Here is a 6,000-nt window from a genome sequence, read left to right as displayed (position 1 = left end):
TCATTGTTTTCAAAACATAAAAAAAAATAGTGAAAATAGACGATCGACAAGCTCACAACGCATCGCAATGTGAGCTTGTAGATCTGCTATTTTCCCTACTTTTGTGTGACACTCTTGTATGATGAAGTGGGGCATTATTTTACCAAAGAAAAAAGCATAAAAAGTTTTTAAATGGAGATACGAGGTTTCGGCCCGATAGCGACAATGTATTGTGTTTGCTGGAGACAACGGTAGCAAAAAAAAAATAGTTTTCATTTTCAATCCGAAATGCCCCAGAATATGACCTAACATTTAATATAATTTCAATATTTGCCAAATGGAAATAAAGATTGCTCTCGTCTCGCACACGAAAGGATAGGAAAATACTGTTTGCTTATTCCAAGTTAGCCCTGAAACATGACTGTCATACCATGACAGTCATGGTGCCGAGTCCCCCTGGTCTAAAGTTGTGTTCGATTTTTTCACATTGCCATCTCTCACATAAACATAAACGTTCAGATTTCAAATATAAAGTGCTTACCACCGAGCCACGGGTGTTACAAGGCGATGCGGACCGCGATGAGTACCCGTATCTCCCGTATTGTTCAATAAAAAGCATTTTAATCCCATTGCCGGCCATTTTCTTTTTTTGTTTTGTAATGTATCAGAGTGCAATACACCTCCCAACCATTAGTGTCGCATCGTTGAAAGTATCGGAGACAATTTGGAGAAAATGGCCGGCGATGGGATTAAAATGCTTTTTATTGAACAATACGGGAGATACGGGTACTCATCGCGGTCCGGATCGCCTTGTAACATCCGTGGCTCGGTGGTAAGCACTTTATATTTGAAATCTGAACGTTTATGTTTATGTGAGAGATGGCAATGTGAAAAAATGACGCTTGTATACAAGCGTCATGTGAACCATGGCTAATTCCAAGTATAATTGAATGGCTTGGAGGCGGAAGGAAACGGGATGTTTGCCATCATCATCATCAGCAGCACCGGTTCTTATTTCTGAATTTTTGATATTTGGAAACTGGCCATGTCTGCCCAGGCTTTGTCATTCACCAGCGGAGATGAATCATCCTCATGTTTTTTGACAGGTCAGCAGTTCATCAGCAGAGCAGTAGTACACTCAGTGTTCCATTTGTACAATAAATCAATAAATACATAAATAAACGAACAGAGGAGAGACATTTTCTTAACCACAAACCCACAATATGTTTCTGAACGCCCGGGGGAGAAACGCTACAGGGGTCTTCAATGTGGACCCCTTATAACTGCTGGTGAGAGACAGAGAGACAGAGAGAGGGAGAGACAGACAGACAGACAGACAGACAGACAGACAGAGAAAGCGAGAATACCGTAATGAAAGAGGGAGAGATGCAGCCCCCTTGATTCAGATTAACGATCGCAGAGTGCAGCAGAGACAAAGACAAACAACAGAAAGAGACAGAGAGAGAACCAACCAACCAGCCAACCAACCGACCGGAGGGGACAGCAGGAGTGAAGTGATTAAGCTGTTAGGCTGACAATAATTTACTCATTTATAGTTTTGTTTTGTCTTTTTTGGAGCCTAAAGCTCAATTTATACTTGTCACTTGCCACGAGAACAGAATTTCAAGCTAACAATGCGGCGCGGGGCAACACGTTGTTAGCTTGAAGTTTTGTCCGCGTTGGCTAGCGTCACAACCGTGCAACGGAATATAAATTGGACATTAGCACTCGTTCAGGGCCGAGTTTTTGTGGGATTTATGTTTGGGGAGTTTTCTGGCTTGGTGTGTCGCCAGCAGATGGTAGCAATGCCTCAGTTTTATGAGGACATCACAAATAATTACCTCTTGAAAAGTTCTGGTCCTTGGAAGGACTTTGAAAGTGTAAATGCAGATGACTTTAGTGTCTTAACAATTAAAGGGAAGTGGACTCACTGAAACAATTTTGTTATTTTCTAACAAAACAAAACAAAACATCAACATAGACATTCAAAGATTAAAGCAGCACTATGTAACTGTCCTCTTCTACCTCGGATTTCAACCCGGTTTCCTGCACAAGTACTGACATTTTTGCGATTGAGCTAATAGAGTTGACCTTCAGGTCAAAATTTGAAACATGACCTTTGACACAATCTAAATGTCTCAATAGAAGAGCAGGGAGACAAAATACAACCACCCCAATTGTATAAGTTCTATTGTATTAACATACTCTACCATACAGATTGGACAATATTACATTTTATTCATTAAAAAAAGTTACATAGTGAGTCTTTAAAGTTCACATGAGAGAAAAATGGCCTAACAGATGTGCAATGATTGAGAGCATTAAACACATGTGCAAGAGATGTAGCACACACACCTAGCTCCATGCACATCCAACACACACGAAGGAATGTATGCAAGTACATAGACTCACATGTGAAGTTTGCATATAAATACTGTGAGGACAAAGAAACCGTCCCTTCTTCTTCTTCTTGCTCTCTGTTCTGTTCCGGTCACACCATGTAGCAGCAAGGCTGACTCCTGTGCTCTGTACTCTGTTTTTGTCCAATAAATCGACTTGAGGAACATTACTGGTATGGACCTTTCTACTTCCTTTCAACTATATTGTCACGCTTGTGCAAAATACACAACACTAGTTTTACAGAGTTCTGGAGGCCTATGGGGCACGGAAACGCAAAGCAGTTTTACCCAGATTGGATACAACATTATAATGAATACTGTAGCTAGCATGCGAGTTCAGCATGTCTTTCAGTCCTCACACATGTCATTTGTTGATGAATAAAACAATATACAATATAATTGAATAATCCTAGGGTCATATGTGTATTAAAACTATGCCTAAACCTAACCCTAACCTGTCCATAACCTCACAAACACTATGCCTAACCCTAACCTTAACCCTAACCTCACAGAAATAATGCCTAAACCTAACCTCAAAACCCTGTCAGCCTGGGCGAAACACCTGGGAAAGACATCCTCCCGGTGTCTGGGTGCACTGGTAACTCGTGGGTTGTACCTTGCAGGTGATTGGCTCCAGTCTTCATGGACTGGAGCTGCCTACCTTCTGTTCATCAAATGTCTTCCTTCTGGCCAGCCTCAGTATTTGTCAGCATTTTAGTTGTATTAACATGGGTTGGTGTATAGTCATGGTACTGTAGGGGTGGGTGGCCTTTCTTTTGTTATCAGTTGGTTCCTGTTTTTCTTTAGGTTATATATTAGGTTAGATACCTGTAATTTTGTTTTCTGTTTGGTCTAAGACAAGTAAGAATAAGGTTTTTCTTTTGTTTAGGGGTTTATGTCTAAGGGCCCACCCCTGAGGTAAATTACCCATGTTTCATCATCTAACAATAAATAACTGTATTTTGGGGACTGGGAAGGAGGGAGTCCATTTTTATGTTACACCTGGTGACCCTGAGGCCTGGTCGTAACAATAACTTAATAAAAAACATGTTACTATAAAAGGACTAACCCAGACAAAGACACAGGAGCACACAGATATTTTACATTATTTAACCGCATGAACCCTAGCGTCCCTGTACTGGCCATGTCATTAAACTGTAGGCGAACATTCAGAGAAAAATATAGGTGAACTCTCTGTGAAAACCGCCGATGTACAAGCTCACAATCAGCTCAGTGGCCTTGCGGGTAGAGGGTCCGCCCTGAGTTTGTTTTAATGATCAATCATTTAATTGTGTTCGGGCTTGGATCAATGGAACTAATGTAGTATACTTTAAGTTGCTATTTATTCATTATCAGTATCACACAATGAAAACTAACTTTTCAAGGTTTTAAAGAAAACCTACCTTACTTACATTATTACATTTTTTATTTAATGTATATTGTCAATAAGTAAATCGTAGTGTATCGTTGATATTGTCAATCGTAGTGTTTTGCCATTTTTTTGTGGGCCAACTTGCAATATTATCCTCACGGCCCAACAGAGGGCCCCCGGCCCACAGGTTGAGAATCGCTGTCATACAACATTTTACACGTGTGTCCGTCTCCAACAGAACAGTACAACACACAGTTATGCAAAAACGGACCCCGACGGCCACATGACGTTCATCTGAGCTGGGTCTATAAAGCGGTTGGATGTTGACAACACGCTGGCTATAAACAGCACTCTAGTATAATGGGACTGTGTTGTTGGAAGATGGCCTGGACATATCTATTGTTGCTGTTCTCTCTTTAAAAACACTTTGTGTGTGTTTGTGTGTGAGAGAGTGGATGAGCATTTTGTGCGTGCACGTGTGTGTGTCTGTGCGTCAGTGGTGGACAGTAACTAAGTACATTTACTTCAGTACTGTACTTAAGTATTCTTTTTAGGGGGCCAAATCTATATCCTCCTGGGATTTTTTTTAGCATTCTGCACGAAACTTTCTACACATGAACTTTGGACCAATATAAAAAAAAAAATCATACTGAAATGTTTTTAAGTGAAAAAAAGTAAGCTTTTATGAGCCAATTAATATTGCAGTTTTATTACAATTATTCTTCCCCTGACTACATAAATGCAGAGTCAAATTTTTATGAAACTTTGCGATAAGTAAGAGGGTCAATCCAAACTGAAACCAATCTTACTCCAATTGGCCAAAGAGGGCTGCTAGCAATCGTTTGAAAATGCAAACTTTGAACAGCCTTAATTAATGCCTTGTTTGTCCGAAAGCCATGAAAGTTGCTTATTTTATATTGTTTTTTAAATATTTTAATGAGATACTATATCATAGATCAGTGGTTCTCCTTTCAGGCCGCGACCCCCCAAAATGCCATAAGCACTTGTTCAGGCATTCTTTTTTTCTTCTTTTGTTGTATGATTTAGACACAGATGTTAGACAAGCAGTGTTGTATTTTCTACAATAGATACTGAAACACAGTGGAATGTACAGGGAGAGCCAACAACACAACAGCTGCCGGTGGATGCAAAGGTTTAAACATGTATTTCCAAGGGTAACATTATCGCTTGGCACTTGCTCACCCCTTAGGCCTTCCTGTCACCATGGCAGCAGTAATGGGAACTGATTTGATAACCGTTTCTTATCAGGAAAAAAGAAGAAAATAAAGTGTGGCTGACATAAGGACTACGATGGCTGATATAACATTGTTAGTCATTACACCTTTTCACCTTATCTCATCCTCCCTTTATGTATATGTTTTGTTGCGGAATAATCAGTGTAAAGGCAGATATGTGCATGGTGATGCGGGGTATGTTGCTGCTAGCCTTGCTGTTGTGCATTTTGCATTGCGTGTTGGTTTATCGTAAATGTGTATCTGTTACATATTGGTCTGTGGATATGTAATGTGTTGGGAACAGGAGTAGAAGACTAGCAGCATAGGTCCAACAGTTAGTCCTTGACAGACCATGGATATAACGTCAACACAGGTGGTTTATTTACCAGCCAAAAATGTAAACATCGACCATATGAAGCCAGCTCTCACGGCACTATATTAAACAGGAACATGCAGCCTTTACTCTGCGCGCCAACATACTACAGAGAATATAGTGGAAGTGACGTCACATATATTGTACACACTCTGAAGAACAGCAAAAACAAAAGGAAGTCTGTCAGTAGGTCTGTCTGTTAACAGCTAATCTTGAAACTTTGCACGCATATACCAACTATACCAAGGAAGAACCTCTAGTCTGCACCAATTTTGGTTTAGGTTTATAACTCTTGAACAGTAGGTCTGTTCGTCTCTGCACCAGGCCTGGTTTATAAACGTGCACAATCCCACCCCACCCCACGCTTGCTTACCATGCAGTCTTATGCAAAGGTTGAAATGTAATTTAGATGGCATGTTATTTACAGATGCCAGGTAAAAAACAAAGCAAACAAAAAACTAGGTTGTTGCAAAAATCAGGATAATTATGCATTGGCTGTTATGGAGCAGTTATGTATATATGTAAGCATAGTAGTAAGTAACAGGGCCGGACTGGGACAAAAATTCAGACCTGGCATTTTGGTCCGAACCGGCCCACCACCCCCCGGGCCGTTTTGTCAACGGGGGGGGGGGGGGGGGGGGG

The sequence above is a fragment of the Gymnoscopelus braueri genome, assembly GCF_963280865.1.
Source record: "Gymnoscopelus braueri genome assembly, chromosome: 21".
In the NCBI taxonomy this organism is placed as follows: Eukaryota; Metazoa; Chordata; class Actinopteri; order Myctophiformes; family Myctophidae; genus Gymnoscopelus; species Gymnoscopelus braueri.
Note: the sequence above shows the minus strand (reverse complement) of the source record.